The 19,547-nt window shown below is 42.1% G+C and overlaps 1 protein-coding gene across 13 annotated transcripts in view; it reads right to left on the bottom strand.

Moving 5' to 3' along the window:
• BBX (BBX high mobility group box domain containing) overlaps nt 1–19,547 on the bottom strand; it is a 120,677-nt gene that overhangs the window by 62,649 nt on the left and 38,481 nt on the right. For 2 of the 13 annotated variants that reach the window (XM_077927207.1, XM_077927205.1), the window contains one exon: nt 15,435–15,619. The exons of the other annotated variants lie outside the window; for them this stretch is intronic. The gene's annotated coding sequence lies outside the window, so the exon portion shown is untranslated. The remainder of the gene's footprint in view (nt 1–15,434; nt 15,620–19,547) is intronic. 13 annotated transcript variants of the gene reach the window in all.

Here is a 19,547-nt window from a genome sequence, read left to right as displayed (position 1 = left end):
GTGAACAGCTGCATCAAATGCACTAATCTGCCATAGGTTTTGCAGCAGCAGATATCCTCAGCTCAGCTTAACAACTGAACAGTGGCTGTGACCAAAAGAAAGCGCTCATTTAGAAACTGACCCTGTTCACATATTCATGTTTTTCTCTTGAGGAATGCAATGACTGCAAACGATGGAGTTGATTATGGAGGCAGTAACAGCAATCTTTCCAAACGGAAGAATGTAAAATAATGTATGACATTAAGTTTTTGAGACTTGTAGCATCCTGAAAAGGTTAAGTGTTTAACATTTCTTTACAAGGAAGTCCTGGATTAAGAATAAAGGTTTACATATGGCTCACCATGCCTTTCCAATACATTTAACTGACCATTAAAAACAGGTGTATACAGGGTTAAACATGATCCTATTCTGAGAACCCTACAGGAAAAAAGTAACTGGTCTTCAACAACAAAGAAACAATGCTAATTCATTATATACCATTTCAGTACAACAGCAGGGCCAGCCCAAGAATATTCTACCTTCAACAGCAGTGTGCAATCTAAAAGTTGAGGCATCCATTTTTCAGCATTGCAAGGAATAATGGGGAGCAGCATCTAGGTCGCTTCCTATAAATATTCCCGAGGGATAGCCGTGATAGCTTTAGTATAAAGCATAAAACTGCATATTTGTAAAAATCAGAGACGGGGAAACTATGGTTCTCCAGATTTGTTGGACTCCAAATCCAACCAACTCCAGCCAGACAGGAATTACGGGAGATGTAGTGCAGCAATATCTGAAGGGCCACAGGTTCCCCATCCCTACTGTAAATTTAATGCTAGCGACTGACACCGAGTTACATTTTCTATTTCAATTATTCCAGCGGAGAAACAGTGAGCTATAGCAGTTATGATTCCCCATTCCCTGCCCTGTTCATAAAACAGCACATAGCAAGTCACAACCCACAGGAAATAAGCAATTACTTCTAGAAATGTTAATGAAATGAAGTGTAAAGAAGTACTATATTCCAGTTGGTTTAGTAACTTACATTTATCTGCTCTGAGTAGAGTACTAATGAAGGCAGGCCTTGATCTGTTGCTGTCTGGAGGAATCTAGTCAGGTAAACATACAGGAACCCTCACTAACCTGCACATTGTGATCTAGAATATTGCAGATTCAATGTTCTAGAACGCTTTCCAACTTTTACAGGGGGGAAAAGGAGTGCAGCTCTTTTTAAAAACCACACATGAATGTTTCAGGGACCATATCTACAAGCAACAAAGAGAGCACATTTAAACCAATTTACAATACGTGTACGAACTGCATTTCATAGAATCACCAAATTGTAGAGTTAAAAGAGATCACAAAGGTCATCAAGCTCAACACCCTGTAATGTAGGAAGCTTAACACCTGATCCCCCATCCAATATGAAACCATACCAGACCCTGCTTAGCTTTGCAAATGTACTGTTTAGGGAAGCTTTTAAAGTTTAATAGACTATTGTATTTTAATATTTTGTTAGAAGCCGCCCAGAGTGGCTGGGGAAACCCAGCCAGATGGGTGGGAAATAAATAAATAAATACTAGCAGTTTTATGCTGCACCATTTAATAATTTTATTTTGTGCGTTATTTGCTTTGAGTTCGTTCTTCAATAGTTTTGAAGTATTTATAAAAGCATAGTTTCAGTGTAAGATTTTATTTGTACTGTACTTACAAGATGAAATAAAGGCACAATTTTATAGGTAAAGGTAAAGGTACCCCTGCCCGTACGGGCCAGTCTTGCCAGACTCTAGGGTTGTGCGCTCATCTCACTCTATAGGCCGGGAGCCAGTGCTGTCCACAGACACTTCCGGGTCACGTGGCCAGCGTGACATCGCTGCATCTGGGGAGCCAGCGCAGCACACGGAACACCGTTTACCTTCCCGCTAGTAAGCGGTCCCTATTTATCTACTTGCACCCGAAGGTGCTTTCGAACTGCTAGGTTGGCAGGCGCTGGGACCGAACGACAGGAGCGCACCCCGCCGCAGGGATTCGAACCGCCGACCTTTTGATCGGCAAGTCCTAGGTGCTGAGGCTTTAACCCACAGCGCCACCTGCGTCCCACACACAATTTTATAGGAAAGACCATAACAATTAAACTACCAGTATCACTTTCAAAGCCTTATTCTGGAGTTTTTGATAATATAACTTAATGCGTCACAACAACTTAATAATAATTTGAGTTGCAAAGTGCTGTGTCAAAAACCAAGACCACAAAGCATTGTTTCCAATCAGAAGTTTCCTTCCAGAAGCCTAATTTTGCAAAAGAAGTTGGTTTCACACATTAAGAACCAGCTGTTCTGCTTCTTTTGATATTCTGAAGTAACATACAATAAACCAGTCTCCTTTTTATGGTCCAGGGACACAGCTGGAAAGATCAATTGCTATTATCATATTTTATTAATAAGTCTGTTCTTAGGGTAATGGGAGGGGGAAGAGAAGCAAAGCTTTAAAACAAATAGCCTTGGAAATATTAAGAACCATTTTGAGTTACTATTAATCTACAAATTGGTAGTCTTCAAAGAAAGTAAACATTTTATTTTAGTTAGAATATTGCCACTTGTGCTTTTCAAAGTAATGGTAGTGAGCTTTATTTTAAAACTGTAAAAATCTTTATATTCATGTTCTGCATAACTTAATTTTGGATTTCAGAATCTCATTTACTGATGTCAAAGGAAGCCCTTTAACTAGTTTCAGAGGGTAAATTAAGCCCCTAATACCATCCTCAGTGACCTGCATAGGTATCACTCTCTACCTCCTGCTAGGTTCTTTCTAATTAAGAAGAGTGACACCTGACATTAGAACAGCATCATTCCCCACTACAGCTGACAGACGAGTTCCGGAAACTCTGATTCTCTCAACTAGTGAAAGCATTTTCAGCTCTTTGACCTTCAATTTCTTTTAGATCTGGGAAAACAACCACCGCTCCCCAGTGTAACTGAACAATTTGAATTTAAGCTGATTTATTTCTCCCCATCTAAGAATCAAGTGGGCCTAATGAGATGACGCATAAGGACAGAATTGTCACTCTATGCCCATGTGAGACTGAAACAAGCCAAGAACATTAAGACGAAAACTAGCCAAAGTCTAATCAGCCTTTTCCAGGACTCCCAATTTAATCTTCTTCCTCCAAGGGTTCAAACCTTCAGTGGATACCCAACTGTAAATGTTTTTTGTTGTTGTTGTTGTTGTTGTTGTTATGTTGGAAAGTAATCTTTCAGAAATAATTTTATAAAATCTTATTTAAACCTTTATGTAAACTGGGGGGGGGGGGGAGAGATATAGTGCTTCCCTCCCAGTTCATAAACACACAAGCCATTACTGTACCTATTTCTAGTCATGCATCAATCCACTTTCCATTTTATAGTAATTCAACAGTGTTCCAACTTAGAAAACCTAAATTATTAACTTAAGTTGCAGCCTGCCATCTAGTGTTCTGATTTTCACAAACTTTTTCTATAATGATGGACAGCAAATCCCGTCCACATCAAAAACTCATTCAGTTCAACTGATTTTCAGTGGAGCTTATTTCCAAATAAATGTGTGCAAGTCAGCAACAGTGAGGGATAAACTCAGTATACCTCACTGAGCTCCACAGACCTTACATTTGAACAAACATGTCTAGGATTTCACCATCAATTGGGCTTAAGGTGTTTTAAAAAAACGTTCTGAGACCTGATACACTGCAAGGAGGAATTTTTTAAAAGTCAGAACAATACTGCATCTTTATATACTCGATGCAGCATTCGAAATTCACCAAATGCCAGGCACGTTTTGCTACTGATACAGGTCCAAATGTGTGGAGATTTCTGGGTGCTAGGATGGCAACCATAGTTTAAAAATCTCTGCCATAGATAATGGTTAATACCATTTCCATTTCCCCTGTGTGTGCTTCTCCTTCTTGCATACTGGGACAAGTGAATTGTTGTTGTAAGCTACAGTCAAGCACCGTAGTTAAGAACATAGAATTGTATAAGTGTAGCATTGGAAGGGACCCCAAGGGTTATCTCGTCCAAACCCCCTTGCGATTAGACATTTTGTTGCAGTGACCATAACCTAGATTTTAAGGCGCCATTTGGTGCCTAGCTCATATATCCAACACTGACTGAATGCAATATATTTAGGCATTTCACTGAATTATGAATAATATCCCTGCAATTATCGGTAAATAAACAATTTACAGTGCAGTCTTATCCATGTCTACACAGAAGCAGTTTCTATTGAGTTCAACAGGACTTACTCAAGGTACGTGTATGTAGGATTTCAGACAAAATACACTATTCAGATCCTAGATCCTTAAAAAAGTTTCGTATGATATGACCATTGTAGAAAACTATAGTTTAAGGGCTACCAGCAAATCAGAATATCAAACCAAACTAAGCTAGGGTTATGTGTGTGAGGGAGGGGGGAGGGAGAGAGAGAGAAAGGGAGAAAGAAAGAAAGATGGAGGTGGAGGCAGAGTGTGAGGACCCAGCTCATTCCCAGACTTGGATTGTTTTGTGTGAACTGCACAGAGCTCAAGTTTACAGATCTCAGATATCACAAGGCAAGTTCTAAAAGAACTGTTATCATCAAAGTAATCCGGCAACTTCAAGGACAGCAATTTAGTACAACAATTATTTATTCACTATCAGCAAATTTGCTATCCAACTCCTTAAATAAACTCATTTCAAGAAAAGAATTGTGGTTTTTAACTAATCGTTAAGAAATGGAAAAAAAACTTTCTAGTATTTAACTGCCATTTGACTATTAACACCTTTTTAAAATGGATGTTAAAATTCTCCAGAGGGGTATAATCCATTCCCTTTTAGTCTTTATTTTATTAAATGTGTTTTTTTCCCTACTCTTCAGAAGGACAACCGTCCACGATAAGCTCACAACAATCAATTGTGAGATAGTTCCCATGCCTAAATCTAAACTTTTATCTTGTGACTAAGGTCAGTTTTTCTACATTCATTCTATCATCCTTCCTGCTTCAGGCTTTGGTGAGAAAGGTCAGTGAGGGCCAATTTCACACACATTTGTGCCTCTCCACAATAGCTGGTTTCTCAGGGTTGCTGTATAACGTTTTGTCTACACAGAGGTCATCAGAAAAGATACATTTTTCTATGTGCAAAATAATCTGTGTCTCCCTAACCGAGCCTTGTAAAGAAGCCCACAGGACTTACTTGCCTTTACACCAGTGTCTTGCCTCAGTAATGGACTAGATGAGAGCCAACAAACTGAAACTCAGTCCAGATAAGACTGAGGCACTTTTAGTGAGTGGTTCCCTAAATCAGATGGGTGGGACATAGCTGCTTTTGATGGGGTTACATTTCCTCTAAGAAGCAGAGTCATAGCTTGGGGGTACTCCTGGTTCCTTTGCTGTCACTTGAGGCTCAGTGGCTCGGAGTGCCTTCCATCAGCTTCAGCTGGTGGCCCAGCTACGCCCCTATCTGGACAGGGATGGCCTAACTACTGTTGTCTATGCTCTGGTAACCTCAAGGTTAGATTACTGCAATGCGTTATATGTAGGGCTGCCTCTGAAGATGGTTCAGAAACTTCAGCTAGTGCAGAATTCAGCGGCCAGGTTGCTCACCGGAGCAAGACGGACTGAGCATATTACACCGATCTTGGTCTGACTGCACTGGCTACCAATTAGTTTTCGGGCCCAATTCAAAGCGCTGGTTTTGACCTATAAAGCCTTAAACGGCTCAGGATCTCAATACCTCAAGGACCGCCTCATTCCATATGAACCTACCTGGACCCTGAGATCATCTTGAGGCCCTTCTTTGTGTGCCTTCTCCTCAAGAGGTCCGGAAGGAGGCAACATGAGAACGGGCCTTCTCTGCAGTGGCTCCCCATCTGGGGAATGCTCTCCCCAGGGAAGTTTGCCTGGCGCCTTTATTATACCCCTTTAGGCGCCAGGAAAAACCTTCCTTTTTAACCAGGCCTTTGGTTGACCTGGTCAACATCCCATACCCTTTTAAAATGTGGCTCTTTGGGGGGAGGTATTATTTTATTGCTTTTATTTTTATTTTATATACTGTGATATTTTTATGTGAACTGCCCTGAGACCTCCAGGTATAGGGCGGTATATAAATTCTAGTAGTAGTAGTAGTAGTAGTAGTAGTAGTAGTAGTAGTAGTAGTAATAGTCATAATAGTCATAATAAAAGGTAAAAGTAAAGGTACCCCTGCCCGTACGGGCCAGTCTTGACAGACCCTAGGGTTGTGCGCCCATCTCACTTAAGAGGCCGAGGGCCAGCGCTGTCCGGAGACACTTCTGGGTCACGTGGCCAGCATGACAAAGCTGCATCTGGCGAGCCAGCGCAGCACACGGAAACGCCGCTTACCTTCCCGCCAGTAAGCGGTCCCTATTTATCTACTTGCACCCGGGGGTGCTTTCGAACTGCTAGATTGGCAGGCACTGGGACCGAGCAACGGGAGCGCACCCCGCCGCGGGGATTCGAACCGCCGACCTTTCGATCGGCAAGCCCTAGGCGCTGAGGCCACCCGCGTCCCAATAGTCATAATACACAACAGCAACTAGGCTGTTCAGGGCTGACAAAGGAGAGACTCAGAGCTCTGCTCCTGAACAAGCAGCCTATTGCATTTCTATGCAGGGCACTGAAGAGTGAGAAACCTCTTAGGTTCCTTGCTAGGCAGAGAGTACGGACAGTGTGTCTCATCCCTCCTCTACCCCCGAATCTGTCACGACTGGACCTAGTGGTCAGGGGTCCCTTTACCCTTGCTCTATGCACTGGCTGCAAAAACAAAACAAAACAAAGGATAAAATCACTATAAATTGTAGTGGTGATGCAGAGGTTTAATCTGAAATCAAACTAGATTTAAGCTTGCTGGTGTCTCTGATATCATCTCTCTTACAACAAGGGTGTTGCCGTATATTGTGGATGTATGTTCTGTATTATTTTATTGATACTATTGCTGCAAGTTTGTCATGGCCTTTGGTTAGAACAATAAACACGGTTATGTCTATCAGCCTTGTATTGTCTATGCATTAACACAATCATCAGGGGTAGGAACTATCCTGCAGGACTGACACTGCCTGCATACTCAAGCAGCTCACTCTTTCATCACAGATGGGGGGGCGAGTGTTATGTCTTCGAGGAAGGAGCAACTCCTGCTGAAATCCCAGACTGATGAGATTCCGAGTTTTCAATTGGTACAAAAAAATGGTGAAAAGTACTGAGCCAGGGGCACGGTTTATTCCCGTGTTCAAGGTATCCGATAGGGTTCGACTGAATCCTTTAACTCTCTCTCCTCAAATGCCCAGCTAGGCACAAATAAGGTCAATCCCTTTCCATCTCCCAATCAGGAAATACATGCAACAAGTTGTGACTGAAAAGGTGCCAAGCTGTTTCCACAGAGGCTTGAAGAAAAACTGTGATGCAAACCAATAGCAATGCATTTCCTTTCCCTCCCTCCCCACCCACCAGTGCATGTTCACTAACATGTCTTAACTTCTAAAACACCCAGGGGTCTCCACAAGCACAACCAGCTCCCTGCTCCATAAAACTGCAGAGATGGCTGTTCATGTGGAGGGAGCTTGGAATGGCAACAGGAGGGAGGAGCTAGCAAACTCATCCCCACTGGATTCCATCACAGTGTTTATTTTACACACATTGAACACTTGATTCACATATTAAAGATGCAAGACTAACAGCAGCAAATTTAGCTTTTTTCTAGCTTGAATGGGAGTGTACGAGGTCCCTGTGCAGACACACCCTTGTTGACAACAATCCTTTCATTTATTAACCACTTTGTATTGAGCACAGCAATTATATTGAAAATAAAATGTACTTTGAGATTCCCACAAACGTGGACTGCAATTCTGTGAAGTCAGACAGCTTACATGTAATTGATTTCAGTGGGATTTAACTGCGCACAAGGTTGCAGCCATCGTAATTTTGAATGGAGGACAGAAAAGCTGAATTATGGAGTCCTGCATTTAGGAATTCTCCTCATTGTCGCCAAGTAAATTCATCTTTAAATCAAACTGCAATGGTTACAGAAGACTGGCACACATGAGAAACCCTGAGTAACTCAAGTATGACCCAGCGCAAAAATGGAATTTCAAAAGGAAGAATTGTCCTAGATTTTCTTCACAGAATATAGAGGCTTGTTAAGCATTTAAGGAAATACTGAGACACTATTATTATTTTTTAGCTTATATCAGAAGTAATTTTCTCTGCTGTGGTTATCTCAAAAACTAAAAGAGAAATGGAGCAATATGAAATTATTTCATGACACTTCTTTAGGTCAAGTGTCTAACATGGTAAGCCACCTCAAAAACTCCCCCCCCCCCCGCGCAAAATATCATAGGAAGAAAAGGAATAATGTTTTTTTTTTAAGTTACAGTGACCCTGTACAGTGAAAGAGACAATAGATAGAAGGAAGAAAAGAGGGGAGAAAGGGGGGGAAAGCAATAGAAAGGAGAGGGGTAGCTTTAAGAACAAGATACACATGTAAGCAAATGCCACTGAAGATACTTAAGTGTGGGATGAAGTTTTAAGCCAAAGGCTGCTTTACTTAAAGCATCACTATGCTCTGTCAATATTCATTCATAATGGAGATGAATGGCTATGCAAATCTCTCTTAGATACATGTGACAATCAGTCATACCTAGGGAAATCTGAAGATGGGAATGTTTTCATGCGGAGTTTCAGTTTTAGGTAGCAAGTATGAGACATGCTTGTGCTCTAGCCAAGATGTGCAAGTCATGCAGGTTTGCCTGAATAGAAATCTTCAGGAAAGCAGTGACATCACACTTTACTCATGCCATTCTTTTTTTTTTTTTTTTTTTTTTTTGCGTAGGACGAAATCTGAATGATGTTCTCCGGTTTTATAGTTTTCTACAGAAGGGAACAGGAGACCTCTGGTGGCCAAACAGACTGTTGGCACTTACATTATTTTCTGTTCTGATCCTGTGAAAGCTCATCAACAGCAGGGCCTATGGAGCATCTTATTACAAGAAATCACCAACTCCAAAGGTACCAGAATAACATGCCTACTCTTCTGAAATATGCTCTATGTAAACAGGAAATAAAAGTCACTTGCTCTTTTAAAACAAGTATTTTTTATGCTTTACAAGTTAATAAGCTTGTCTTGTTCATCAGCATCAACACAAAAAAGTGTGATCACAGGCTATACACCTAAAATATGCACAATTCCAAAGACAGCACAGTGACCTAAAACATTTGTTACGTTTATAGAGTAGTTTTACAAGCACCTAAGCTGTAGCTATGAATGAGAGTAGCATGTTACAGAAATCTGCAAAAAAAATGCCACTGCATGAAAGCAAGACATTTAATGCATTCCTAGACAATTAACCCTCCTTTGAAATGTAAACCCTATTTGTCTTCTTCAAACGAAAAGAAATGGGCATATACGATTATGTTCAAATAATTTTAAGTGTAAATTTCATAACCTAAATTTTATTATACTTTTTTAAAAACAACAACAACAACAATTGTCCAACCAGCTGTACATAGACATTTCACATTCACAACACACACAAAACATCTGTAATGTAGAATGGACTTGCTTTACTAGGTGATGTACAGAACAAATTCCTGATAGTCTGTGCCTAGCATCTACCAATCAGGCTGTGTGGACAGAAAGTTAGGCAGCAAGCAGCACTAGCTAGGTGCTAAGGGAAGTATTTACAACCCAAGAAAAAACAAGTTAGTTTAGGTTATGACATCAACACTTCCCATTTTAAAAATCCCCTATCAGTATATACTGTACCATAAAACATAATGAAAGGTTAAAACCAAACTTCAATAGACCATTGTGGGGGGCAGACTCTTAATTGCCTGCATAGGCCTGGCGTGTGGCGCTGTGGTCTAAACCACTGAGCCTAGAGCTTGCTGATCAGAAGGTTGGTGGTTCAAATCCCCCCAATGGGGTGAGCTCCTGTTGTTCGGTCCCAGCTCCTGCCCACCTAGCAGTTCGAAAGCATGTCGAAGTGCAAGTAGATAAATAGGTACTGCTCCGGCGGGGAGGTAAACGGCGTTTTCGTGTGCTGCTCTGGTTTGCCAGAAGCAGCTTAGTCATGTTGGCCACATGACCCAGAAGCTGTCTGCAGACAAACGCCAGCTCCCTTGGCCTATAGAGCGAGATGAGCGCGCAACCCCAGAGTTGTCTGCGACTGGACCTAACGGTCAGGGGTACCTGTACCTTTAGGCCTGGCAGAACAGGAAAGTTTTCAGCAGGCCTTTTAACTATCACTCTGATGTGCAGGGTTCAATCCTGTGTTGTCTACTCCTGCAGCCAAAACTGTAGGATTTAACCCCTGCAGAGAGCAAGATTGAACTCTGCGCATCAGATGGGGAGTGGAGGGCTGAAGCTTACTAGTTGCTGCCTCACTCATTAGTTTCTTCCCACATCCCTGTGGACCAGCATTGACAGGTAGGCAAGCCTGCCAACCATCAGTCAGCTGAGCATAATTATGATGTCACATGACTGAAAGGTGGCTGGTCCTGCCCATCTGACAAAATTTGCCTATGGGTATCAGGTGAGATAAAGATCTGGACCACTGGATCAACAAAGTTCCCAGTCCGATCTAAGGGATGCATATGGGGGGGGGGGGGGGCTGGGCAATATATCGATATATTGCCCAGGACTGGGATGAGAAGCAGACCCTCTGCTAGAGGGAGTCAAGAGTGCCTTCCTCCAGCGGGCGCTGCTTGCAGAGGGACTCAGGAGCAGCGGCGGTTTCACCCGCAATATATCGCTGAGTGAAACCTCCATCCCACTCTGCCCTCAAGTGATGCAGACGGAGAAACAAGCTGTATCAGCGAGGCATCAATACAGCTTGTTCCTCCCTCTGCATCTTTAAACTGCGTGACTGAGCAGTGAGAGCACAGTGGCTGTTTCAGCTGGGGAAGGGGGAACCTTCCCGATCCCCAGCTGAAGCTGCGTTGTCCAGCTGACAAGTACCTGGGTGAAACCGCCTCAGCTCTGGAGGTGAGAGCTGGGGCAGTTTCACCTCAGTGTCTCGCAGATAGAGGCCAATGCACCTTGTCTTTTCAGCAGCACAGTATATCACCAAACCACTGTTTGGCTGGCGATACACCGTAATGTTGAAAACCTGCTATCGCCCAGCCCTAATATATAGTTAGGAATGTCCCTTTCCACCATTACAGTAGACATGAATATTGAGTCAAAGGGACTAGGCAATTTATACCAAGCAACACCAACAGAAGAGCAGCAGTTGATAAACATGTGTACCTTTCTTATATGATGGAATTTAAGTGTATTTTTCACCTGAGGGTTGGAATCTCTATTTAATTTATATTAATAACATGATCAGTGGTCTTAGGCATTATTGCCTGAATGTGAAGTATCAATCATGCAGAGGCTGTTTCCAGTTTCCAACATATGCTTCTTAGTCAGTGGTTCAGATTCCACTGCATTTTGATACAACAGGAAGTCTTGATACACATCAAGCAGCAAATAGGACATGAAGATAAGCCTAACAGTGATGTGAATTCCACACTAATTTAACAGCTGCTAAAGCCCTTTACCAGTTTCCTGGAAGACAACATCAAAAATGGGGGGGGGGGGGGAGAATAATATTGAATTTAAAAATTATGCAATTCAAGCATTTGGTTTTGGTTTTGTTCTTTTAAAAACTCACTAAATTATACAGTATTCCGTATGAAAATATGAAGTTTCATTGTAGACTTTAAAACAGAAGAAATGTTAACGAGCAACTATAGTAATTAATTGTTAGTGAGGATAGGAGGAGGACATGAATACCATGTTTCAGCAACTTGATACGCGGTATATTGACTTAAACCGGCATCTAAACCATGCTGTCTCTATACATTGAAGACAACTGCTAAAATTACGTGTGCAGCTCAACCAACATTAAGTACTTGAGACTGCAATCCTAAACATACTTACTATACAGTAAGCCCCAGTGAACACACTAGGATTTGCAGCTCAGTCTTGTAAGCATTTATTCAGAAGTAATTTCCTCCTATTTCTGCGAGTGTTAAGAATGTGCTTAAACAGCTTCCTGAACACAGTTATAGATCATTCCCCAATTCTTGATCTGGAGGACTGCCCATCCAGTCCCAGTTCTGTTTAAATATACAGACTCTTAAGAAGGAAAAGCAAAAAGGATCCCTTGCAGAGCCTCAGACCTAGAGAGCACAATGAGCATGTGCAAAGGTTACCTGATCACACTCATTCCCTCTATAGTGAGCTATATTGTATTTCTATTTAAATTACAGTCATTTTGAAACCTGTATAATAAATTACCCTATGCTAATTTCATGCAAAAATCTATTCCTTTTTTTGGCAATGCATTTCCTCTTTGTTGGTGATGTGTAAGTGGTTACCCTATGAGGTACTCAGGAAAACCAGTACATGTAGCAGAAGCCTGACTTTTGTCTTCTGGGTTTCTGAGGGTTTTCCTGTTGTTATTCTGTCTCTCACAGCTACAATAAGCCTACCATTAAAATTATGGGCTGGTCATTTCTTCATCAGAGGGCAAATGGGCAAATTTAGCAGGGGATCAAATACTTTCCCCCATTTAAAATTTGAAAAAATTGTTCATCATGTTTTAATCTCTGTGCTGCTAACTTATATAAGTAAATAAAAATTTACTTTGATAAAAATATTTCTAAAATTGGTAGCAGTTCTTCATAAAAGCAAGGTGACAGAATACTGGAGTAATTCCTGATTTATTATTTTGAGTAAAGAAAATTAATTACATAGTGCGGATAATATTCACACTTCAGTGTTTTAAAAATCATTTTAACTATGCTTGTTTGCAGTCAGGTGGCAGTCTCTCAATTTTACCAACAGAGGTTTCTTAAGTATAGTTGTACTTCTTTTTCTCTGCACTAATCCCATGCTTTTTCTTATTTACTCTCTTCTACATCTTGTGCGGTAAAAATAGAATACTACTTAATGCCTATATAACACCTTTCAAGTGTCTGAAGCGATTTGTGTATACTATTTAGCACAACAATCCTGTAATGCAGGCCACTTTTCTTGTCCCCCTGTGGCAGTTTTGAAGCCAAGGCCAAGAGAAAAGTGGCTTGCCCCTGAATTCATGGCAGGGGTAAGATTTGAACCAGGGACCTCCTGGCTCAACTCCTAGCCACTACATTACGCCAATGGGGATCTCAATTACTGCATTGCAATCCTGCTCATGCCTCCTAAGAAATAAGACCCACTGAGTTCAACGGGACGTATTCCCAGGTATGTATGTACAGGGACTGCAGTCTAACTACACTAGCTTTAATCACTGCGGGCCCAATCCAAAGAAGGTTGCTGCAGATTGCTTGTGTAGCAGCTTTCTTTTCTACCACTCACACCACCATCCACAGGCTCCATCATAAAAACTCTCCTTTTGAAACTGCTCTGTGTTTAAGCAGCTTACAACACAATGAATTGTGTGTGGGCTGGGTTGCACTATTTGTGGAAACAGAAGGGGGAAAGCCCAATGCATGAGTATTTGCTAAAGCGTTTCTGTTTACTAAGTAACAGCCGGCTACCATTGGAAAGTGGGCACTTAACCAAAGCTATGCTAATAAGGGACAAAAGCATGAACTACTGTTAAGTACATCTTAAGAGATGCGGAAATATTAACACTGATGGTCTAAAGCAGAGGTGCGGAATCTGCGGTCTGCTGCATGTCAATGATCAATGTGTGTAACAAGTAATGGTGTTGGGAGTTGTAGCCATTTCTGGAAGGCCACCAGTTCTGTCCAGAGGAGGGCAACCAAAATGGTCAAAGGCCTGGAAACGATGCCTTATGAGGAACGGCTAAGGGAGCTGGGCATGTTTAGCCTGGAGAAGAGGAGGTTAAGGGGTGATATGATAGCCATGTTCAAATATATAAAAGGATGTCATATAGAGGAGGGAGAAAGGTTGTTTTCTGCTGCTCCAGAGAAGCGGACACGGAGCAATGGATCCAAACTACAAGAAAGAAGATTCCACCTAAACGTTAGGAAGAACTTCCTGACAGTAAGAGCTGTTCGACAGTGGAATTTGCTGCCAAGGAGTGTGGTGGAGTCTCCTTCTTTGGAGGTCTTTAAGCAGAGGCTTGACAACCATATGTCAGGAGTGCTCTGATGTTGTTTCCTGCTTGGCAGGGGGTTGGACTCGATGGCCCTTGTGGTCTTTTCCAACTCTATGATTCTATATCCCTGGTATTAAGCCACTGACTTCCTAATCTAATGCAAACAGATCTATCTACTCAGAAATAAGTTCCACTGAGTTCCATGGGCTTCACCACCAGGTGTGTTTAGGAAAGGATTATAGCCTCAAGTGTATAGCCATCTCCAAGTAAATACTCAGACATATGTTACCTGAGACTAATTCATCTACCCATCCATCTTTCAGATTCACCCCTCGTTATTTTTGGTGCAAAATTCTACAACTCTGATTAGGACGCTGTGCCAAATATAGTGAATAGGATATTCCTTTCTAAATCATCAGCACCACCATCACCATGACTTTCCCAGCCTGTTGCTTTTCCTTTTCAGAAAAGGGAAACAGATGAATAAATCCAACAGGTTTTTTGTTTGTTTTTGAAATGTTGCTAGGGCTATGAAAATGATTGTTTTCTGAGCAGGACTACTAGCTTCCGACAGCAGCTAACACGAAACACGGAAAAATGATTTCAGTTGAACAGAGAAGAACAGGGTGGAGCCAGAAGGCACTAAAGAATGAAACATGAACAAGACTTGGCCCTTGTAGTCTATGCTTAGCTGCACATTCGAACAGCCACCGCATTACTGGCATACCAGTATTACTGCTAACATCAACAACAATAACCCACCCGCTCTTTCACGTGACTTTTTTTTTACAGTTCATCAAAACAGAGTTGAGTACTGGCCTATCGAAATTCTGGTTATACTGAACAGGGCTTGTGCCCTAGATATGTAGTTTTCCAGTACACTTGTTTCCCTGAGGCTGGAGGGGTATTCTCTAGTTGTTTCAGAGAGTTGCAAGGTGGTAGAGGAGAGGCATAATGGTCTCTGGCAGGCAGGTTTTGCAGGATATTGCAGCGCTTCAGATCATGTTTATCCAAAGGCGACAAGTGGGGGGGTGGAGAGAAGAAATGATAATGCACACGACAGGCAATAATTCCATTTCATGCCAATATCTATTTCTGATTCCAGCCTGAGTAACATTTATTTGTATCTGTGTAACCCACTCTTCATCGATTCTGATACCAGGGTAGGGTACGACAAAACCACCACAACAACCAATTTCAAACGCAAACACTAGCAATGCACTAGTAACAAATGCATCAAAACAAAAGCAACTATTTTGTAACATAGGCACCTAAAATAAAAGCAACTGGGTAAACCACACAGTCATGGTTACAATGCCTGAGCAAACAAGTAAGTTTTCACCTGGGGCCAAAATGATAGCAGAGAAGCTGCTTGCCTTATTTAGGAGAGAAATGCCGCGGTGCCATCACAGAGAAGGGCCCATCCTGCACCAGCATGGAACTGACGTGGGGCGTGAAGCAGAGCCTGCTCTGGAGATCTTAAGGCACAGGGAGGCAAAAGTGCTCCTTCACCTCTTTCGGTCCCAAGTCATTTCAGGCTTTAAAGGAAAGCACCAGGACTCTGAAGCAAAAGGGCAGACAATGCGATTTGTTCAGTGTAACACGATACCATCTGGCTGCACTGATAAAAATTATGGCAGCCGCATTCCACACTAATTGAAGCTCCCAAGCCATCTTCAAGGGCAGCCCCACATACAAAGCATTAGGGCATGCCCTCCCACAATCCTGTTTTGGAAACGAAAAAAATAAATAACAACATTTATGCATTACTTAGCTATCCCGCCCTTTCTCCAAGGAGCTCACAACAATGAGGCGAAAGAGATAGTGACTTGCTCAAGGCCAACCAGCAAGTCCCATAGCTCAGCACAGATTTGCAGCAGTTTTCTCCGCAAGTCACTGTTCACAGCTGCAGTTCAAGGTACATTCTCCACTGAGGCCTTTTTATAACGGTAACACCTAAAGTGGGCCATGGGGACGACTCTGATTTCACAAATGCTGATATGGGTAGGAGGCCAGTTTCATGTAGTATCTGGAAGTGATACCTGGATGCATCAGACACCCAAAATAAGTTTTGTCCCTCTTAGCTTGCAAAATTCCCTAATCACGTACACCTTCTTCTAAGCCACTTCATTGTCCAGCCTCAGAGTATTCCTCAAAGTAACAATATCATTTCTAATTATTTTTACATCTCTCAAATGTAAGCTTTCCATCCACATTTTTGCATTACGGCACTTAACAAAACAAGTCAAATAGTAACTTCTATAAGGGTAAAAACTGGCCAGACGCTGTTTAAAAAAACAGCTTGGCTATAAATAATGTATTTTATATTGCAGTGTAGCCTCAGTTATCCAAAGGTGGGTCAGTAAGGAGGCCAGGATGGGTAATAAAGGACATACTTCTAATCAGAATTGTAGACAAAGGCAACAGCTATTGACACAAGAGTTTGCTTGGCAATTGGTTGTATGGGAATTAGATAATAAAAACAGTCTTTTGGATCAGAAGAGTTTAGATAGTAGAAGTCTTGCTGCATTATACAAGGTACTTCATAAGGCATACAGTCAATATGTGCTTAGAAAAATAACCTGGAGGGCATAAAATGGCATCTTTATGGGCTCCGAGAATATTTCTCCTAAACGTGAAGTAAGAAATATACCTTATTTTTCGCCCCATAGGGCGCACCGCCCCATAGGACACACCTAGTTTTTTCCCCCTTTTTCCGTTTGGGAAAGTAATTTCTGATGTGGAAAAGCTCGTCCTGGTACCACAGTGGTTTCAGCGCTGCTCTTATCAGTCATCACTCTTACAAATACCAACTAGTACTATCCTGAACAACTGCATACCATGAAAGGTTACAGGCCACCTGGTGGGGATGGACTATTACCGTGTTTTTCGCCCTATAGGACGCACTTTTCCCCCTCCAAAAATGAAGGGGAAAGCAGAGCGCCTCGCTGCCGGGCAGATATCCACAGCCGAGGGAGCCCCGCAGGAGGTCTCACAGGGCTCCCTCGGCTGCGGATAGCAGCCTGCTGCCCGGCGCGCCCTGAAGCAGAGCGCCTCGCCGCCGGGCAGATATCCGCAGCCGAGGGAGCCCCGTGGGAGGTCCCGCAGGGCTCTCTAGGCTGCGGATAGCAGCCTGCTTCCCGGAACATGGAGCGCGCTGAAGCAGAGCGCCCCACGCTTCGGGCAGACATCGGGCAGCCCCACAAGCTTGGGGGACAGCGGGGAGGCACAGTGCCGCCATCCCGCTGTTCCCCGACCTGGTTTGGATTCCCCGACCTGGTTTTGGGGGGGGAAATAAAGGAAAATCTTTTTCCTTTATTTCCCCCCCAAAAAACTAGGTGCGTCCTATGAGCCAGTGCGTCCTATGGGACGAAAAATACGGTATATTGCAAACCTTTATAACTCAGTGCAAATGTGAGAAATTCCATGGAACTTTGAATCTAGAATCCAGTTTCTTTGCAGACATGAAAAATATCCGAACACCACCATGGCTATATGATTTCACATCTACCATATTAGTGAAATTCTAGTCCTGGTTCACAGGATATATGGTTCCTCATAATTCATTCCTGTGTGTATTAGAGAAGTCTAATAATACACAACTTAAATCTAATTGCATATTTGCTACATTTAGGAATGTGGGATACCAAGTACTAACTTTTAGATAAATCTTTTGTCTTTTTCTAGTTTTCTAGAACATGTTTCTATTATGGGACTGTAAAAACAAAAATAAAATACTGCTTCATTAATCCCCCCCCCCCACTATTAACAATATTTGTCATATGGTCCAGCTGGCTCAGCTTTGCAAGCTGGTGCCCATTTAACCCTATTAGCAAGGCTAGATTCCCAGTTTTCATATATATAAAGCAAGTTGATAGCTCTTATAGAATCAGAAATAAGAAGAATGTGCAAAATCATTTTGTGATATATAAGCCCTCTCCCACCTTTGTTGTTGTAGCCAGACAGAAATCACAGCTGTAACTGACATGAAAAAGGAGTAGCTATATCCATAAAGGAAAAACAAGAGTCACAATTCAGTTGCCTGGAGATGGAACTTCCAAGTTCCTTTTAAAATTCCCCACACCTTGGGTGAAAGCGACAGCTGCTTATATAAAATGATGGAGAGACCAATAATTTTAGCATACCAGTTACTAATCAGCAGCATGCTCCCTCACCAAACAAAAAGTAGCAACGTGACTTCATTCTTTTTCGAACTCAGGCCTTACTTCATGTGGAAATTTCTTTTTTTAAAAAAAAAAAACTTTTAAAATGGCCTTGAGAATAAGCAACACCAGCATAATCCAACATTGTGAGCAGAGGCCTGTGGTTGAGCGATATAAAACACTGATATTGCAGGGTTGCAATTAGGCTGATTTGGATTTTCAGCCAAAAATCCTTCCTGCAAATCACCCTTTAGCTTCCAGCAAGTCAGCCTATTAAATTGTCCTTTCTTGACCACTTCCAGTCGAAACCTAGTGCATACTCAGTTGCACAAAAAACCTGTGCTACATCACCCTGTTGCAGACAAGTTGTATTTTCACACTTAAAAAAACAACAACTTCTTAAAAAAAAAAATCACAGGAAAATGTGCATAATTAGAAAACAATTTGCATTACATGCAAATTAGGCCACCCAGTTTGGGGGAATTGGAACACGGCAAGTCTACTATTTTAAAATAAAACAACTGAGAGTTAAAATTAGAAATGAAGAACTTCTATATTGTTTGTTTTCCGCGCAGAAATACAGGCAACAAACGTTTGTTTTACCACAGAATCCCCTTCACATGTATTCAAAAGCTCTGCAATATGTCACAGCAGCCTTGCCCAACTGTTTCCGCTGCCACCAGAACAATCCCCCCCCCCCCGTCAGAAAAGATGAGTGGCAACACCATGCAGAATGCCCTGGCTCTCGCCAAGTTTTTTGAGAACCAGGGCGTTCCTGCACACAATGATGCCACTTGGCTTCCTTGCCCCCGGGGTGGGAAGCCGAGCGGCAATCCTTTGTGGAATGCTCAGGCTCTCAGAGAAATTTGCAAGATACAGGGCACTGGTGGTGGAAGGGGGGGCAGCATTAATTCTTGTTTCGCCTGAGGTGGAGAAATGGGCCGCCTCTGCACCTAAGAGCCCAGTCAGACTTGGGAGACATTATTCGCTTCACAAAACACATTCTGCTCCATGGGCCACCACTGGGTGGCTGGGAAGGCCCGGCCAGATGGGCGGGGTATAAGTAATAAATTATTATTATTATTATTATTATTATTATTATTATTATTATTATTACTTGACCATCCCTGTCCAAATACTGAACTCAGACAATGAGTTCAACGGCACTTACACCCAGTTAAGTGGTCATGGGACTACAGTCTTCTGTAATAATTATTTAAATGCAGCCCCCTATTAACGAGCTAAAAATTAAGAACCACAAGACTGCATTTCCTTCAAATACATTTTGATAAAACAAATAAAAGGTTCGAATTATACTTGTGTTTT

This window comes from Podarcis muralis, chromosome 4 (assembly GCF_964188315.1).
Source record: "Podarcis muralis chromosome 4, rPodMur119.hap1.1, whole genome shotgun sequence".
NCBI lineage: Eukaryota > Metazoa > Chordata > Lepidosauria > Squamata > Lacertidae > Podarcis > Podarcis muralis.
Note: the sequence above shows the minus strand (reverse complement) of the source record. Positions and strands in the feature narration are given on the sequence as shown.